General features: G+C 46.1%; 1 long non-coding RNA gene across 1 annotated transcript in view; it reads right to left on the bottom strand.

The window, feature by feature from the left end:
• LOC309617321 overlaps positions 1–20475 on the bottom strand; it is a 465615-nt gene that overhangs the window by 21392 nt on the left and 423748 nt on the right. Inside the window, exon 2 of the long non-coding RNA XR_014237941.1 lies at positions 3668–17401. This is a non-coding gene — a long non-coding RNA (uncharacterized lncRNA). The remainder of the gene's footprint in view (positions 1–3667; positions 17402–20475) is intronic.

The following is a 20475-nucleotide window of genomic DNA, read 5'->3' as shown; positions in this document are numbered from 1 at the left end:
CCCCAGTGTTGATGAGCACCGCGTGCCTGTATATATGGCTATATATGCCCCCAGGAGTTTGGGGTGGGGATGGTACATTTTAGTCCCATAAAGTACCGGTGTGAAGACTTTTCTGCCCTTGCCTATCATACTTCCAAGACAATGCTAGCTTACTTTATTCCCAATCCACATCTTCAAATCCTTGGTTCCCAATCAGACTAGCTCTGCTCTAGAAAAAGTCTTGAGTAAAACAAGCATATTCCCATCTTCTGTCAAAATATATTACATTTTCTTTGGGGAGTAAGAGGCTAATCCTTACTTTTTAGAGTGAATGATTGGGCTTCCCTGGTGGCGCAGTGGTTGAGAATCTGCCTGCCAATGCAGGGGACATGGGTTCGAGCCCTGGTCCGGGAAGATCCCACATGCTGTGGAGCAACTGGGCCCGTGAGCCACAACTGCTGAGCCTGCGCGTCTGGAGCCTGTGCTCCACAACAAGAGAGGCCGCGATAGTGAGAGGCCCGCGCACCGCGATGAAGAGTGGCCCCCGCTTGCCGCAACTAGAGAAAGCCCTCGCACAGAAACAAAGACCCAACACAGCCATAAATTAATTAATTAATTAATTAATTTTAAAAATCAAAAATAAAAATTAAAAATAAAAAAAAGAGAAACTGCCAAAAAGATAAAATAAAAAATAAAATATAAAGTGAATCATATTGAAATTAGGGCCTGAAACTTAGGGCATTAATGTCAAATACATCTCCTTTCCCATGATTCCAAAATGCTAGCGCAGGTCTGGGGAGGACCGTGATCCCCATGCCAGGTGCTGCGGGGTCCCCATGCCCAACTCCTCAGTGGATGAAGTGAGCAGAGGCTCGATTTTAATTTATGGGATTATACGTATGAGTCACATCTTATGTGATTCTTCTTTATTTCTTGCTAAAGGATGAATGCATATTTTTTAAATGTCTTGCTAGCCACATTTGGCCAGCACAAGGAAACCAAACACAGAGAGGAACGGGATGAAGAATAAGGGCAAAGACAAACCCTCAGGTTTCATTTCTAGCTCAGATTTTGAAACAAATTCAAGGATTTTATTCATATTGAGACTCCACTCAAGTCACGGCACTACAAAGCATTTTCTGGTCTGTATGTTCAGACTGAAAATCTTCCCCCGAACCTCACCTAGAGAGCAGACCTCCAACCAACTGATTCATGTTAGTGTTGGACCAGACACAAGCTGTCATTTCCCATTTTCGGACGGGAGTGGAAAGTGGGCTGGTCCTGGGATTAGCTGTACCCAGCGGACGATAACCTTTCACTGTCCACCTACCCCTCTGCATTTGCACATATAACCGCTAGGTGGCCCCCACCCCGGATCTTATCCATTCATTACCCATCCCCATCCTGGGAAGCACAGCTCAGACGTCAGGGTGCTAAGAGTTAAATCGCCAGCCCCTCCACCTGCTCCTCTGCTCACCCTGGGCTGGCTCCCTGTGATTTATGGAGGGCTCCATCCCTGAAGGGAACTGACAGTCACTCTCATTTTCTTGTGTTTCCCCCCCTCACGGCCAAGGTCATGAGAGAGGGGGCCCCTCCAAGTTTTCTGCACTCGTCCTCCTCCACCCTTACTCCAGTGCGGCCTCATGAATCATCCCGTCTTCACATTGAACTCCTGACGCTTCCCTAGCACCAAACTGCCCGACTTCCGCAATTTTTCTTCATTCTCACTAACAATTTGGTAATGAAATATTGATTTTTAGTTAGATTCAAATAGATGTTATTAAGTTTGCATTGATAAATCGTTCCCTTTCTCAGGCTGGAAGTACCTCAGTCAAATTCTAACTGCGCTTTCATACCTGGTGATGTATTAATCTGACTTGTCTGTCAGCCAGGCTGCCGGGGCCCGCGCTGGGGGCGCCAACCTAATTGCTGTTACCTCACATGGAGGGTAGAACTCTAGCTGGTGCGTTGTAAGGGTTTTAGCCCTAAGACCCAAGGCATGGGCACATTTCCTCTGGGGTTCCTACTTTTTAAAACTGTTTCATTTTTTAATGGAGATTAGCCTTATATGGGATGAAGAGGTGGCCCATTAAATTTCATTTCCCCTCAATGCTTTTTGTCAGTTAAATATCCAGGCCATGTTATAAAATATTGAACCATCTAATAAGAGTGTGCCATTCCCTTCCTAAAATTGTTAGAGCAGATCTAAACACTCACGGGCATAGGGCAGAAGCTGTAGCATCCTCCAGCTTCGCGCAAGTCACCTGGGGAGGGTCTGCAGTGGGCGTGGAGGCCCACCTTCAACCATAAGCTGTTGAATGGCCTGTGTGGGCAGGTAGGTAATGAACCGTGGTTCCACTGGCTCAGCACTCACCCATGTTGGCACTTTCCCTGCCCCTCCCACATCCCTCCACATCTCTCCAGCCCTCCTCCCACAAGTGTCACTCAGACCCAATTGCTCTCTCCTAGAGGACGCCCAGCTGTATGAAGCAGATCACCTGGGATTCACAGCCCACAAGAATCTCCTCAGAGGCCAGCCCTGGGACATTTGCCACTCTAGGGAGTGTGGCTTTTTACTCTGGTAAGGCCTCCCTCTCCCTCCCCAGTCACTCTGTCTTGACTGAAAAGAACCACTTGATTCAAGCTGAGCTAATTATCGATTCTCCATCCTGGTCTAAGTAATTGTTCAGAGTAGGCACAAGACCTAAGATAAGCCAGGCAACATTCCCTCCAGAATGGTTTCAAACTGGAACAGGGGGAAGAATCCTCTTCTCTCTTGTTCAAAACAAGAGAATGGGCCTGGAAACACCAAAGGCATGTCCCCCAACCCTGTGTGGAGGAAGCCGTCTGCTGCTGGTCAAGAGCAAGGTTGACCCTAGTCCCAGGGTCTCCCACCACACCACTTCCTTTCCTGATACTGAGCACCATATTTGGCTCTGGTTTGTCTTATTTGCATTCAGGACCCCAAGTACGTGCCCCAGTACCTTCTTCTCCCCAGGCCAGATTAATCTTCCCAAGGCCAACTCTGACATCACACTTCTGGAAACACTCTCCAGTGGTCACAGGTCCTTAGCCAAACATTCTAGTTTCTCCATGACTTTCTCAACCCACCACTCCCCACAGGCAGCTCCTGGCTCAAGGTAACCCAAATAATGTCATCCGACTCTGTCTGTCTCCATCTCTCCCTCTGTTTCCCTCTGCATTGGCTCCATTCTCAGGTAGGCCTTTTCCTCATGGTGCCAAGATGGCTGCCAGAAGTTCCAGGCTTACATCCACTCTTTTCAGTAACTGGAGGAGAGATGACTTCTCTCTTTCAAGTGTTTCTCCCTAAAAGGACTTAGATGTACTGATTGGCTTGGCTTAGGTCATGTGACCATCATCTAGTCCAGTTGAACCACATGAACTGAAAGGTGAAGGAGTGGTTTCTAGAGTAAAGGAGGTACTGATGCCAGAAGAAGGGGTATGGATGCTGAGTAGGCAACTTCATCTCACTCCCTGCAGGAGCTGGCCTGATGCCCACAAGGGCACAACACTGGTACCTCTGCAATTCACCAAGCACGGTTGCTTCCTTGGATGAGAACAGGAGACACTTGTAGGAGACAGAGGCCTTTTCAACATACCCTATCTGGGTCTGTAAAGAGACTGTAAAGAATGGCTGATCATAAGGAAGATGTGGTCTCCCTCTTACCTGCCGGGAGCTGGGAAAATGGGATGAGACCAAGGCCACCATCCTCAAGCCAGAAATGGAAATCAGGTACCTGTTCCCTCAGACTTCTTCAGAACTTCTTGGTCTGAGTTTTAGCTGTGTCCAGCTTTACAGAGCCGTTGCAGGCTGAGGAAGGCCATGTTCCAGATGTGTGAATGCCAGAGGTGGATAGTACCAGTAGATTTCAGGCTGGGAGATGCAGTGTCAACACAGGTCCCAGTTCCTGGGTGGCAGGATTGACCCCAAGTCAGCCTAGAAAGGTCTGATGTCTAGACCATTTTCCTCAATGTGGACAGTTTGAGACACAGAGAAAATGGCACCACCCAATGGCCAGAAGCCTTAGACAGCCCAGGAGAGCCGGATCCAGGCACTGCCATTCAGCCATCCACCTTCTGCTTCCCATTTCTTCCATTCAGTATCACCGAGGAAAACAAAAGGAACAGGTAAATTTATAACTGGTATAATTGTGCCTGCACCACCCCTCACCTCTGCCAACACCATCCAGAAGACAAAGGAAGTGCATTTGGGGGACTCTTCCTTCTCCACTAGCTGCAGCCCATCCTCCAGCTGAACTTCTGAGTCAGGCCTGTGCCAGTTATTCCGAGAGGAGCCGGGCCTCTGCAGCTTCCACAGCCCGAGGGCCCGTGGCCCCCGCTGCTCTCAGGCCGAGGTGGAGCCGGATGGGAAGGGAGGGAAAAGCCTTCCGTTGGCCCCTGCTGTTTGGGTTTCCCTCTCACGGCCACAGTGAGTGCAGTTTAGATCTGATTGATTTTATCTGTGAAATGAGCTGAAAATCCCTCCCAGCGAGAAGTCCTCATCTCCTTCCTCAGCCCAGACATTCCAGATAAATCAGATTGCCCACCACACAGAGCACACATTGGCTGAGGGCTGGGGCAGAGCAGAACAGAGGGTGGGAAGGTGGGAAGGTCACTCAGGGTACCGACCAGCATGTGGCACCTGGAAGTGCAGGATGCTGGTGCTCTCTGCTACCCGGTCAGAACTGTCCCATCTGCAAACACCAGCTACCATCCTTTCAGTTTCTACAAAAATAAATCCTGAGACAAGGAAATGGGGCAAGGTGTTGATTTGGGAGGTGATCCCAGGGGGTAGAGATGTAGGGAACAGAGCCAGGGAAGAGAAGAAATCCAACAAAGTGTGAGTTCTGGGGAAGCTTTCCTCTGTGGACACAGAGCCAATCCCACCAGGCATGCTCTAAGAGGTGTGCATTGAGATTGTCCCACTGGGGGACGAGGCCCTGTGGTATTTATCCACTAAGCCCTGTCCTTTATTTGTAGGCTGTTCTACAGCCCTGCACATTTGGCCTGCCCTGGGCCTGGGTCACTGTGCTCCCTTGGACAGAGAATGCCCTCCACCGGCGACACAGGAAGCCGTCAGCGTGCAGAGGGAGTGTCTGCTAGTGATGTCCGTGGCAAGCCTGGGCATCATACTGTCAGGCCAGTGGGGTCAGCGCCCTCTACCTCCTCAGCATGCCTCTCCCTTCCATCCACATCCTCTACAACCACGGAGATCCTCTTCCATGAGGTCTGCATGTCCCCATTCACCTCAGGAAGGTTTTCCCAGTTCCTCTACCCAGAGGCAGGACAACCCTCTTTCCTAATGAAGAGACAGATGCATGAGCACACCTGGAGGGGCAGAGAGGGACACAGCTTTGGGGTCAGGATGTGAGCAGGTGGAGGGGAGGCTCATCCCCTGCACCAAGGGCCAGGGCTGCCTCCTCTCCTTCCTCCCCATCCTCCACAGGCCACGTGCCTCGGCTTTCCATGTCTCGGAGAACATTAATGAGAATTATTATCATTCCTCTCTTCATCGAAAGAGACTCTGGCGCGGTTGGTTGTCTAAGAGTCACCGATGAAGCTGACGTGAAAAATTCAGTAATTGGTTGCCAATATCCAATTACTCTGGGGTAATGTGAAAGTGATGGGGAAGCCAGCCAAGAGGCCATGGCCCGGGACAGTCGGGCCCACGAGACAGGCCACGTGTGCGGGATAGAGAGCAGATGGGGGGTCACAGGGAGCCCCCTCCTCAGAATCCTCCCCAGGCTGGCCCTTCACTAGGAGAGCCTTTCCTTGGAGTTGTAAGGCGGCTCAGTCTCTGCCAGAGGCCACCAAGGAAATGGACCTGCCAGAGTAAGGGGAGAGGGAGTGGAGAGTGTGACGCAAGGGCCTCGGAGACCTGGGTCCCAGCCCCCCAACCGGGGCCAGAGGCCTCACTCCAGCGAGTCATGACAACTCCCAGCAAGGCATGGAGTGGGAGCCCGTCCCTGCCTGCTTTCACCCCGGGCTGTTAACTAGGTGTGAGGAAATCACCATGAGAAGACAAGTTTGCAGACTCAGGTGATGAAGGATTGAGGCTAAGGGTGCCGCTCCTTTTTAGGCAAGATCTCAAAAGCTCAGGCCTGGGAGAATGGCCTCTGGGAACCTGGGAACAGGAGAGGGTGCATGGAAGACACTCAGTAAATGCTTTTTAAAGTAATTACAAGGGATACCCCCACGTACCCTAGCAACTTGCCAGACTCCTAAACCATCTCCCGAGGGTGGTCGCCCCAGCCTGGGGGAGGTAGCTCAGAGCTGTGATGCCCACGTCCAGGTCAGGGGTGAGGTCAGGGGCCGGGCAAGATGAGGATGCACCCTTCTGTTGTCCTGCACTGCATCATGTCTGCAAATAAATGGAATAATTCGGTTTCCAGGACTCTTAACCTTTTCACTTGGCATAAATTGTGATCACCCAAATAAATACAGGCAAATCACATTAAAAACATATATATACGAAGCTCATTTATTCAAGACATTTTCCAACTCTGAAAAATACCTGTATCTTACCAAGAGGAAAAAAAAAAAAAATTACAAGCTCAGTTCAGAGCTGCACGCATCCATTCCTGTCTCTGTTGGCGGTAGATGGGGGTGTTTGATTCTCGATGGCCCTGATGACCTAATGTCCCACCTCAAACAGGTCAAAGGTCAAAGAAACCATTTTTCCTCCGCCCCAAATTGGCGGAGAGAGGGTGAGATGTATGAGCACATCGTAATGTGGTGCCAGGAATGTTTGAGCAATAATCAATTGCAAATTATACCTTACCAAGTTCAGAGTCAAATGGAGGGGGCTGTGGCTGAATATTTTATCAAAGCAATTTAATAAGAATGTGAATGACCATAAACCTTTAAAGAGAGGTTTTTAAGCATCCTAAAGAGCTTCACCTCCCAGGCAGCACTGGAAATGTGTTCCTCCATTTAAAAAGAGGCAGGATTCGAGTAAGGCAGAGGCCTGGGGCCACAGCTTCCAGAAGGGTGCCCTCTGGGTGGTGGCAGTGCCCCTGAGCCTTAGCCCCAAGCCAGGACCACATCCCTCCTGGGACCTGATTCACAAGGACGTGGGATCCACAGGTTCAGGGGCCTGGGCCATGGCTCTCCTTCGGGAACAGTGCCTCTGCTGAGACTGTGGCTTCCCATTCATCACAGCTTGCTCGTTCAGGTTATAGAGAGGTCAGACCTCACAAGAGGGCCACATGGAAGACAAGCCAGGGCCCAGCCTGGGGAAGCGGACTCTTTGGCCCTCAGCACTTCAGAGTCCAGGCTCCCTCCTCTGTGAGCCTCTACAGATGCTGTCCTAGGCAGGCGTCCCATATTTCTGAGAGCAGAGCAGAAATATAGCTGCAAAATACTATTCCCTGTTGCATATCAGTTCTGAGAGGGCACAGAAGTCACATGTAAAAGGTGTGGGGAGGCTGAAAGAGCAGGTGACAGCCCCCAAGGCAGACTTCCTCTTTGCCCCTGTGCCTTGCTCATGCCTGCCTCGGTTCCCAGGGAGAAGGATCGCACAGGTATGTTTGCACTTTCCCCACCTGAAGTACATTACAATTTACAAAGAGCTTTCACTCCTGCTAACTCCAGGTACTCGCAACAATGCCTCAGAGGAAGATAAGGCCGGCAGGTAGGAAGCTCACTCATCCCCTCTCACAGGTGAGATAGCGGGCCCGTGAAGGGGACTGCCCAAGGTCACAGTCCCAGAGTTGGGTCTGGAACCCAAGGCGGGGATGGAGGACAAGCTCAGCACACGGTGTGCATGAAGGAGCTGCGTGTATCTGAGGGCTTGGAGAGGCACGTTTCCTGAGAATGGCTGAGAGATGACGTCCTTGTGGATGGACCTGGGTGGTAGTGGCACAGGTGACAGAGAGCCCTCCAATGGGTCTCTGCTTGTCGTTTTGGGACCAGCATTGCACTTGTACCAGGACTGCGCTAGGGGGTCAGCCTGGGGCTGAGCTCAGGGAGACAGAGGGCTGGTGGTCACCCTGCGACTGGGGGAGACTCTGAGATGGGCCTCGAGCTGGGGTCAACCTGTGGCTGGAATAAGCGAGACCTGGAGGCCGGCATGTGTGTCAGTCTGCCCAGGAGTAGAAACTATTCTGTAATCTGTGGCTCAGAGGAGAAAACAATTTTAGCATGATGTCTTCAACTGTAGCTCATCAAGGACACATGCTCTCCACTATGCTCACCAACCAGTAGAGCATTCAGCGAGTTTTTGCCCGGGTAAGGAAAACAGAGAAGTCCCCCCAGCTCTCCACCTGATGGGTGGTTGTGAGGATGCAACTAAGTAATCCTTGTAAAAGCCCAACAAAGCGCCTACAGCTGCTGGTCGACTTTAGATTATTTTCAGCTCTTTTATAACTTCTAAAAAGTCCAGCTCTGGGGGGACAGTAGTTTGCTGGGATGATGGGTGGGTGAGATAGGAAGTCCTAGGGACCCCTGCCAAATTGCCTCTGCTCCCTGCAAAAACAGAGCTTGTGCCCCCAGCAGGGAGATCCAACCTGAGAATATCCTTCCCGGTGTATTCTTGAATGCTTTGCTCATCCTCCTGCCCCAGAGATGGACAATTTCAGCATCAGCACTGAGGGAGTCCTATTTTGCCAAGATCACCCTTCACAGAGCTACCGTCTTCACAGACCCCACCACGCCAGGTGCACCTGCCGGGGCCCTGCCAGCAACCCATGTGATGGGGAACAGCCTTACCTTTGGGCATTAATTACGCTTGATTTCAGCTTCTGCTGAGTGATCACTCATCTTTCTCTAAGCCCCCATTTTTCCCAGAGCATTTCTTGATATTATTAGAGCTGTCTATAAAATATGAATCCCAATTCCATGATAGTCATAAAAGCCATAAAATTCTATGTCCGCCATGAAAATATTACATGATTTATTTTTGTGTGAAGTACATATTAAATCTCAGTACTAGAATAGGAGTTTGGCTCTTCAACATCATGAACTTTTAATAACACACACTTTGCCTTAAATTGCTATTATTTTAGGTTTCTTTCTTCGTTTTACTGTAGCTCCCAGTTCAAAATAGGATCAGAAAATAGTCCTGATATTATTTATACATTAGAGTTAGTATTCATTGTAGCTTACATTTTTCTCTCTTTTTATGGTGTTCATTTTGTTTTGTATATGACACAATTTGTACGTTTGATTTGTTTTTGTTTTATGCCAAGTGCCTTTGGAGAAATATCAGGTGAGTAACAAAACCCTCTGGCAATGGTTATGATACTGCCATCCCCAGGGTCACAGGGTGGGTCTGCTTAAATCCACACAAGTAAACGTGTGGCTGGAATGGAGAGGGAGGGAATGGGTTCAAAATGGGGTAGAGAAGGAGGAGCAAATATTGAGAATATCTCTTTCCTTTTTCCAAAGCCCCTAAGCTAATCCTTAAGGATTTACCAAATTTCCAGAGTCTGGCAGTCAGCTAGACATGGATGGGGCACACAGAAGGAAGAGGCTCATTGGAGAGATGAGATTCACACACATGGACCAGTTTGGAGGACCCTGCAAGGCAGGGCTAGGCTATGTGGTTCACATTTGTATGTGTTGGGGGAATCAGAATGGAATGCAAGAATCCGGTTTAGTCTGCTGCAGAATGCAGGACTTGAGTCGGTCCTGGAAGAACAAGGATAATTTGGAGAGGAGAGGAGAGATGAGGACAACGCTGCAGAGGAGGCTGGGATTAACAGAGGAGAAGCTAGCGGGAACCCGAATAGGAAGAAGGAAGATTAGTGCCCGGATAAGCACAGCATCAGTGCAACCAAGCCCCAACTCAATCCCCAACTTGCCATTTTGTCAGCTTTTCTGCCCAAAGACCCACACTGCATTTCAAACAATATCAAGGGTGGAGGGAAGATGGATGTTCAGCCTGGAGGATACATATGACATTTGGAATGAGTTGAAACTGATCTAAGAGATTTTCATTTCAAAAGATACCTGATATGATGTGTCGATAGGGTGTTTCACACACCTCATCAGAGTTCAAAGACTGCAGCCATGAGAATGGTGCTTCCAAGGTGGGAAGCAGATGTGTAGAACTAGAGCAGGAGGGGGTCGTGGCCTCTTCAGACTTGGCCCACCCGCCATCTGACATACCATTGGGACAAAGCCATGTGTTTGATCCAGGCGGCCCTGGGGTCTGCAGCATCTTGGCCTGGGTACAAACAATGTGTTTTTTTGTATCCCATTACCTGACCCATTCTCTGAAATCTGCAAGCCCTTCCCAAGGCAGCGCAGGGCATAGTCATTCACCTAGAAGTCATCGGATGCTCCAATAAGATAGCTGACGAGAAATTGCCCAGCCCAATTGTCCTGATTCTGTTGGGCGTCCACTTGGCTTCCATCCCCACAACACCTATGACTTAGCCTGGGTTCCACATAAGGTATAACTTGGAGCAAAAGCACACGTGCTACCTACCCTCATTAGAGGACGCAGACCCAGGAAGCAGAAGTGAGGGCCAAGGGAATTGAGGGAAGAGGGAGGTAAAGCCAACAGGAGCTGCACTGTTTAGCTACTCATCTCTGAGTGCAACTGATTACTTAGCCTTGTAGGATGGCCATCTGAGAAACCATATGCAGGGGTGGGATGAAAACAAAAGTGGAAGAAATTATCCACCCAGGGGTCAAAGATATGCTCCATAGGACATTAAGTCTCCCATCCTCCTGGGCTGCACAAACACGGGCACTGAGGGGGTCCCAAGGCATTCCACGACTCGGAATAAACAGGGAATAATTGGCCTGGGAGTTAGAGGCCAATGCAACTGTGAGGTGCTGTCAGGTACTGCTGTGTGAAGACAGGGAGAAGCCCCAACAATCTGGCCATGAAGCAGCAGCCAGGATCAGGCAGTGAGGCTAAGAGGATGTGAGTGGTGCACGGGGAGTGTCTGAAATTGGCCCTCGGGTCCTGGAAAACCTGCTCTGCATCCACTCGCCCCCAAACCACAGTTTAATGGCTATGGGGGCATGTCAGTCTCTCCCTGCAGATTCCTCCTGTGGGTTCACACTGGAGATCTTTTCTCCCTCAGGCCATGCTGCCTGGCAGAGGACGTCAGAGGAGCTGTGGGTGAAGTACCTGGAGCAGTTTTCAGAGTCTCCAGGCCCTGCACTTCAGGCAACAGGCAGCCAAGACAACACCTATGGTTTGCTTGCAGCACAGAAAGAGTCTCCAGAAAGCTGCCTAACCTACATGGCAAACTTTCTGGAATGCAAGAGAAAATTCCACCATGCAATCATAACCAATGAGCCTTCTTTCAGTATGAAAGCATCTACCATGTCAATCCCACAAATTAAGCAGATAAATCCTAATGTTCCTTTTTTTAATCATATACCATCAAATAACATATTTTATATTCTACAGAGGAGAGCCAACTAGATTTGAGGGGTTCTTTGCAAATTGGTTAGTGCCACCACCACTTCGATTAAAGTAATAAAAATAACAGGAAGATAAAATAAGTTAAAATTGTACAAAGGAACTAGGGACTGAAGTAGAAAATACATATGCTTCTAGTCTGAATTTTTTCCAAAGAGCCATTCGTAAGTGAGTGGCAGTTGAAAGGACAAAAGGTAGAGGCATCTGGAAAAATATTAAGAGTTTTGTGAAAGAAAATCAATCAAGAAAGATACACAAACTTGTTTAGGAAAAGAAAAAATGTATGTTGTAATATCTGGAGCAGCCCGTGAACGGGTGGCTGGTTCCTGCAAGATGCGAGGAAACAGCCCGAGGTTAGAGTTTCCTCTGCTTGCACTCTGTGCTAAGCACCACCCACCTGGAAGGTTCTTCCCTGGCTCCAAGCAATTTGCTGAGAAAGAATATTTTTGCTGCTAAATGATCTTGCTCCCCAGTGGCTCCCGCAGCCACTAGTTTTGAAACAAACGACCTCACTGGAAAGCGGATGGATTGCGGCCTTGGCATTCAAAGAGGCCCTAGCACAGAGCCCACACCCCACCCCGCTGTCTGCTCCTGAGGTTTTGAAAAGGTTCTGGTTCTAAAACAGAAAGTCAAGGCAAGAATAAAGGTTCCAAGGCTGTGAGGCCCTCCTTTGGAGAGGAGGCCTGCTTTTGGTCCAAGCTGGGGGAGGGGATGTCTAGTTTAAAGCAGCTCATTGCTTAGCTTTGAAGCTGTAAATCAAGAAGGTGCTAGTGAAACAGCCTGCCAGGCCAAGAGGACAGAGAGGGTGCTGGTTTACAGGAAACCTGGGGCTGGCTGTTGGCTCTCAGACCCAAAGGGCAGGAAGCGAGAGCAGACAGCAACTCCTCCAATCCCAACCGCTCCAAGGCTAGCGGAGCACAGCCGCTAAAAAAAGTGCTCCTGATAAGATGGCCTCTGCCATTACAAGAGCCACCTGCTTCTAAATGCCGAGCGGCTAAGTCAGTGGGCGTGGGCAGGTATTCGGCCTGCCCAGCTAGCCCTGCTCTGCTGTTGATGGATGCTTCAGTCTGCTTCTACTTTTGAGTCAGCTGAATTCCATCGTCCTTTTGCTTTAGAGTGGGATATTTTGATATCAAAATTCAATGAACAATACGAACAGACGTGGGAAATTAACAAAAGATGTTGACAACGACTTTTACCTTTGTTCAGCCAAAAACCGGAACACCCTTTCCTCCTTCATTTCCTTTTTATACTCATTACTGTCCATCTAGGAAGTAATCTGATGGTTTGGTTTTGGTAACATGTTTATTTTTAAGCTTGCATCCTTCTGCCCTGTGTTCCTGCCTCCACCCTCTTGGGGCCTGGCTATAATTACCCTGGTTAGAAAGGGGCCACTGTCCCCAGTGCCAGACTGGCTGGTGCAAAGCAGTGTCAACATGGACACAGGAGTTGAAGAGCTGCCTCTTACTCTCACAGTAAATTAAATGCATGTTAAAAGATTATCGCCTACATTTATCATAACAAGATTTGGCGTTTATGTCTTTCTCTCTTTTTAAATAGGAATGAAAATCTCATATACCTTTTCTAATTTACTACCTAGTATTTATTGTAGGAAGAGAGAGTTTTGTCTAATCACAACTCGTTAAAATCACATATTATTCACAATAACCCACCGCTAAAGACTCATCATGGTAGCAGGAAAGAATAAAAAAGTGTTTTTAAAATGAAACTTCATTTTAAGCATCTCTCTTTGGAGACAGTCCAACATGTTAAAGAAAAAAAGTGGAACGTGTGTAATAAAATACCTTGGCAAAGAAAATTTGCCAGGAAAAAGAAAAAAAAGAAAGAATAATTAATGCCAGGGAGAATCAAAATACTTTGCAAAAAATAAAGTAGGAACTCTGCGACCCAACTTATGTGCCTGCTTCTAAGTGTACTCTAGTGAAGAAAGAGAAGGAAAAAAATATCAGGCCAAGAATTTACCTACTCTCTCTCTCTTATTTTTAATCATGGTTCCTTTGCATCCTCCAGCTCTGGATTCTAGCTAATAGGTATCTTGTAAGCAGAATGAAGCGGTTCTTTGCTTCCCTCATGTTCCAGACAGAAGTGATTTTCAGGGGATTATTATATGCACCGAGGCAACAGTGAAGCAGGTGTGGTTCTCCCAAATGTCACCCCATCCACAGCAGGCCACTGTAATGGGGGTGACCAACACTTGGTTTGCTGAGTGAGAGGATTCTGGCATCAGCTCTGTGGCATTTTCCACATGTTTAGCCTGAAAGAAGACATTTGTTTGGACTATATGCTTCTGTGTACTTTTTTAATGCAATAAAATTGACAGATGACTCTTTTTTGCAACAGGTTTGGAGAAAGGAAATGTGGTGGTGCTACCCTCTCCTTTCTTCTTGATGGCTGTTTAGACAGCAGTCTTAAAAAAATCACTAGTCACTAAAATCCCTCATGTCCATTTCATATTGTGTTGATTCATATTAAATTCATGACAACAAAAAAGCAACTTGAGGCACTTTTGGAAATGACCGCTCTTTAGTACTGCTCCTTCCTCCGGGCTCGGTGGGCCCAGCGCCCATAAAGCTGCCTGCTGTCTTGTGTCATGAAAAGAAACAGCTTTGCCTGGGAATGCCATTGCTGTGTAATGAGGCATGCAGCAAAATATACCTTCAGCAGCCACTTGATGAAGGCTTGCTGACACACCAGACCAGACAGAAATGTTTTTTTGTATGTTCTTCCTTATTTTGTCCATCAATCACATCATTAGTCAAAGCAGACGAGCCTGTCAGCCGGGCCCAGATGCAGAGTGGCAGGCGATCAGCGGACAGGTGTTCCAGCTCCCCCAAAACAAAATCCTGAAGTGAGAAAGGAGCCAAGACCTTGTTTCAAGGGCTGGAATGTCAATGAGAGAGAAAAGACACCGAGGGGAAACGTTCAGAAGCGGACTTCTGAGGAGGTGACCGGCCTGGCTCTCTGGTGATGCCTGACTGAGCCAGGGCAAGGCCTCGGTCTGGGAGAGGTTGAAGGAATCAAGAACAAAGCCCATTCATTTCCTGTGGTCAGTAAGGTATTCAAATATAATATTCAAAGACAATAAGTAAATGAATCTTCCCTTGCGACCCTCTTCAATATCCCAAGTACATAAAATCACGTTGGGTGGTTCAGATGCCTCGGGCCACCCAAACCCATCTGAGCTGTCTGTCTGATGCATTTGCAACGGCCTCGCTCATTTTCAGGGAAATCAGCCACCCTCTTGCGGTGACTGCCGCTCCTTTCCGGTACATCCTAGACTTTCTTCCTTTGAGGCATTGTTTTTGCAATGCTTTCTGTCTGGAACTTAACAGGTTAACGAAACCAGCCATATGGAGTCATCTTCAATGGTTAATGTCTAGCTTTTCAAGCAAGCCCCGAAATGAATTTGTGTAATGAGCTCATTGCTCGGTTGCCTCCTGGTTACCAAGAAGGACGAGCTAATCAGGCCCCCACCCCCACCTGGCCAGTTCAGCCGCAGTGGCCAAGGTGATGCTTTGTGATGGGCCAGCTGAGTTGTGGTTTTAGCATGCACCATTTTTGTTTTTTTGTTTTAAAAATAGACTATATTTTAAAAGTTCTAGATTTACGGAAAAGTTGAGAAGCTAATACAGAGAGTTCTCATATACCCTGTACCCAGTTTCCCCTATTATTAACATTGTAAATTAGTATGGTACTTTTGTTATAATTAATGAACCAATATTGATACACTATCATTAACTGAAGTCCATACTTTATTCAGATTTTCATAGTTTTTCCCTAAAATCCTTTGTCTGTTACAGGATCTCATCCAGGATACCACATTACACTTGGTTGTCATGTCTCCTTAGGTTTCTCAGATTTTCCTTGGTTTTTGATGACCTTGACAGTTTTGAGGAGTATTAGCATGTTCCATATTTGATAAGTTATTTGTGTTTTCAAATGGGGAATTTGTGTGTATATGTGCTTGTGTGAATACAACATCCTTTACACTTCAATAAATAAGAGCCCTTAAAAAGAAAGGGCGGAGGGGAAGTATTAGGAGGGAAGGAAGGGAAGGAATTAAGAGCACCGAAAGGTCAGAAATCTTTATACAGCACCAGGGAGAAGATTCCGACACTCCAATCTTTCCCAGAGTTGACCTTTCTGAAGAAATGCTGAGCAGTAAGGGGATGAAACCTAATACAAGATTCAAACCTACACTTCCACCTTTAACTGAGAATTAAATCTGCAGATATTTCCTCTGGGATTTCCGAATGGAAAGCAAGCACACCATTAATCTAACCAGCTCTTAGATGCCACCATGGCCTGGTTCCATTTATCTGGACCAATGTTCGGGTTCAGTGGGCACAGTGGAGACATCAGGTTGGGGTGACATGAGGGTGACATGAGGGGATGGGACCAAGAGGACCAGGGCTGTGGCTGAATGTACCCATTCAGGGGGACCTGAATGTACCCAGCCTCCCAGGACAAGGACAAAAGGTCAGTGTGCAAACCCATCTCTTTGCAGAGGCTTCTCAGGCCCTCTTCCTCTCTGCCACTTCTTTCTCTCCTCTAGCTTTTTCCATCTTTCTCCATAAAGCTCAGAAGGTCAGGGAAGGAAGAGGTAGTCAGGTTGGGAAATATGTGGTCCCTTTTGATGACTGTGAAAGACCATTCATTTTTTTCCTCTGTCTCAATATCTTGGCTAGGGAAGAAATAGTGTCTCTTAAAAGACCTGCAATTGCCAAGGCACCAGAACCCACAGCAGCTTGGTACCCACCATATCCTACCAAGAGCCCAGATTCTATATATAAGTAATGTTAAATTATACTTTACAATTCATCTTTGCAAGTACCCCAAGTTTTCCAGCTCATACACGTTTTATGAGCCTGCCTTTCACCCAGAAGTTCTACAGAAAGCAAAATAAATGAATTCAACACTCTATTCAGCCTGGATCATCTGACATTTATTCTTAAATGGGACAAGTGACAATTTGAAAGCTACGTTCACACTGTAAGAATTTTCAAGCCTGATGTGCAGTATATGATAGGTCAATCAATCAATCAATTTTACCCAATTCTACTGGGTGCCAGGCCAAGTGGAAAGACAAGTTCCTGCCCTCCATGACCTTCAGATAGTTGGGAAAGCTGGACTGCATCTTCCCCACTTTTGACTGTTGATTAGATAGAGCAGCTCCCTTGACTCAGTGAGGGTCAACCCTGAGAATAGGCTGAGCTTTTTCTTGGGAATTCTTTTTCTTGGGAATTCAGAATTGGAACACAGGATGTCTAAGTCAGGTCTCTATGGCTCCTGGTTGTAAGGACAAGCAAGGTGAGGACTGGATTGGGCCTTGAGAATAGAGAAGAGGGTGAGATGGTAAGATGAGAAAGAGACAGAGAGAGAGAGAATACAGATGTGTAGAGAGAGGCTGAAACAAATACAAGACAAGACCAGGTGGTCTCAGAGAGCAGGTGGCTGTGTTTCCAGATTCCAGTCCCTCCTGCTGCCCAGGGGCCCACGGACTCCAGGGAAATAGCCCTGTAACCTTCCAACTAACCCCTCTTCTTGCTTAAGCAAGCCTTGGAAAGACTCAGATAATCAGAAAAGACTGGGTTATTTCACATTCAGTAGACTAAACATATAATAAGTGCGATGTCAATTCTGCCTTCAAAAAAGATACTGTAGAAAAAATGGTAAAAATCCTGTAAAATCAAAGAAATGAAGTGAATATCTCAACTTCTTCACTAAGATCTAGAGAAGTCTCCTAGCTTCCCCCAACCCCATAGGCAGGCAGACACCCCTCCATTCAGGAGGGGTTCCTGTAAGATTCAGTCCTCTGGACCTAATTCATGTCCTCCTTGCCTCTCAGTGTAAGGCTAGAGATGTGTGATAGTAAAAGACTTTATCCTCAAATGCAATATCACTGCCTTCTCCCCAGCCAGAACATAGTTTAGGAACAAAAATGTCATTTTCAATAAAATTGTATATAAATGATACTAATATTAAAAATATACAGCTCTCATGAACGGGTTTTTTTTTTGTTAGTTGGTTTGTTGAGGGTGCCTAAGAGCCTGGAAACCTCCAGCTGGGCAAGTTCATTGGACTGAAACATTTTGCAGCTTTTAGAAGCCCCTGTTGATAACTCTCAGGCGAAAAATCATGCTTGCTCAGATTGTTTGGGTCTTCCATCCTAATGCCCTGACCTGGACCACGGGAGGAGGCCCAACGGTGCAAGTAGCAGCCCTGGGGATGATGTCATATTAAGCTACAGTTTATTGGGTCTTTAAAGAGCCAGGTGATGCCAGCACCTTCTGAATGCTGTCTCTCATCTGAATGCCAACTATGCAAAGTGGGAATTAGTATCCCCACTTTCATAAGAGGCTCAGAAAGGCTGTATGATTTCCATGACCCAAGAGTCTGCAAGTGGCAGAGCCAGAATGCAGCACTGGTCTCAAGGGCTCCAGGGCCCCTGACTGCCATGATGTCATGCTGTGCCCCTGAATGTTCAAGACCTGGCAACGGGCAGAATTCACGCATCCAAAACCATCTGGAGATTCTAGAGATTCTAGCATAGCAGCTCCTCGATTTACAAATGCCTTATCAGTGAGCTTTTGCAACAAGTTTCTGTGTAACAAGGTATATTTTTATTTTTATTTTTTTGCTGACAGCAAATGAGAAGACTTACTGTGACAATAACTGGAGAGTAAAACTTGAGTAAGATTCAGATAGGTGCTAAGGTCAGAAATACGGCTTTATTCATTCTATTGGCGAAACTCATTTTGAGGTGTGACGGTTACGATTGCCAGGCTGCTGGAGAAAATGCCAGTGCAACACATCTGTGGTCGCTGAAACCATCCCGCACTCAAAGACCAATGAATGGGCATGGAAGCCTGGTGCTCTCGAGAAAGACAGTGTTTAAAGCGTTCAGAAAATGCAGTCTGCACCTTGGTGCTCTGCAGAACAGTGGCAACCCTGCTCCTTTAATGACACAGGCTATAAAGAACAGCCAGCAGCTTTCAGCTGTGTCAGTCTGCACTGCTAGAGGCTCTAGGATGGCACAGGGCTCAAGGCTGGGACCCACGTGAAGCAGGGGCTCCTCCAGTATGCCGGGCCGAGTGCTGTCATTGATCGCTCCACTCAGCTAACCCCCAGGCATGCTGTGGATAGCTCCAAAGGTTATGCCAGCATTGCATTTACAGAGAGGCTGGCACAGCCACCCCAGGGGGGCTGAGTGGTAACGAGGAGCACCTCTCACACGTGACTCCTGGAATGTACTACTTCTCCGCAGTCAACCAAAAGATGTTTTCCACTATGGTGCCTCCCCGTGTTCCCAGCATGTCCGGAGCTGGGACACCCTGGGCCACTGAGAGTGCATGAAACATTGTCTTGTGAGTGTCCCGTGAGCATATGTGTTCCCATGTGTTCGTCTGCAGCTGCAGAAGCCCGATGCCCCCCAGGGCTCAAGTCTGCCCTCATACATCTCTCCTGTCCCACCTGGAGGCACTCAGATGGGAGAAGGGCAGATGGAGACACACAGGTGCCCTCAGCAAGTCAATAATTAAGGACCCCTTCACACTGATATAGTTACATATTTGTTCAGCATTTATTTAGTGAAGGTGGAAGAAAAGTGATATTGATAATAAAATTGTATACTTTTATTTTAAAATTTTATCTCAATAATACAACATAAAATTGTAAAAAATTCAAATATCACTGAAATACATAGAATAAATGTGTGAATCCCAAATATACCCACCCTAAAAACCACCCCCCAAATGTAAGCACTTGAAACAATTAGATGTACATTTTTCCAGTCAATTTTTATCCATTTCCATACATATAAAACATATATGTATTATATAGAAGTATAATATATATTAATATTAATATATTAATAAATAATATCAATTAATATATTAATATATTTCTATATAATACATATATATGTTTTATACGTATGGATTTTCACATAAGTGAAGATATGTTTTAGATATTATCCTGTACCCTGTTTTTCATTTAATTCATTTCAAAGATCTTTCAAAACTAAAGCACATTACTCTTTTTAACAGCTGTTTAGTATTCTATAGTATGGGCATACCATAATTTATTATAAAATATTTAAGGTTCTTCTAATTTTTTTCATTATTACAAATAAGACTTTGTTGTACAATCTTGTACATAAGTCTTTGAACATTCATGGAAATGTTTCTATAAACTAGATTTCTAGAATTAAAATTACTTGTTTGAAGGGTATGTACATTTAAATTCAGATGCCTTCACCAAGTTGCCCTTTTAAAAGGACTAGTTGATGGTAGATGGCATGGTATTATTTTTTACATCTTTGCGTGATCTGGATACATCAGTCATCGAAAATTTTACTTTTCTAAGGTATAAAAAGAGATAATCTTGTTTTCATTTGGATTTCTCTGTTTATTAGAAAGTTTGAATGTTTTAAAATCTATTTATTGGCTAATTGTATTTCCTGTTCTCTGAATTGTCCAGTTATAGTTTTGTCTAATTTTCTATTGAGTTATTTTTTTTCTTACTGATTTCAAGAAGTGTATTACAAATTTTAGATAGTAATTCTTTGTTATATATGTTATAAATATTTCTCCCAGTACATCATTTGTCTCTTGTTCAGAAGACCTTTGTTTTAATGTAGTCAAATATGTCAACCTATTTGTTCAGAGACTCTGGACTTCATATTTTATTGAGGAATACATTTTATATTTTCTTTTAATTATTTTATAATTATTTTTATGAACTCTTTGATCAATGTTGAAATTTTGTGTATTATGAACTAGAGGTCTAATTTTCCAAATGAATAGCCAACCATCTTCATCGTTGGTTAATTGGACCATTCTTTCCCCTCCAAACCAAAGTGCTGCCTTTGTCATAAATTCAACTCTCAATTTAATGATTCTATTTCTTCCCTCTTTAGTTTATCCCGTTCTTTCTTTCCTAAGACCACACAGTTGTAATTGCTATACCCTTAGGTTGTGTGGAAAGTTGGTGGAGAACTTAGTCCTCCACATCAATTTTCTTTTTTCAAAACTGTCTTCATGATTCCTCTGCAGTGTCTCTCCCATGTG

Source organism: Balaenoptera borealis (genome assembly GCF_965194805.1).
Source record: "Balaenoptera borealis genome assembly, chromosome: 19".
NCBI classification, from domain to species: domain Eukaryota; kingdom Metazoa; phylum Chordata; class Mammalia; order Artiodactyla; family Balaenopteridae; genus Balaenoptera; species Balaenoptera borealis.
Note: the sequence above shows the minus strand (reverse complement) of the source record. Positions and strands in the feature narration are given on the sequence as shown.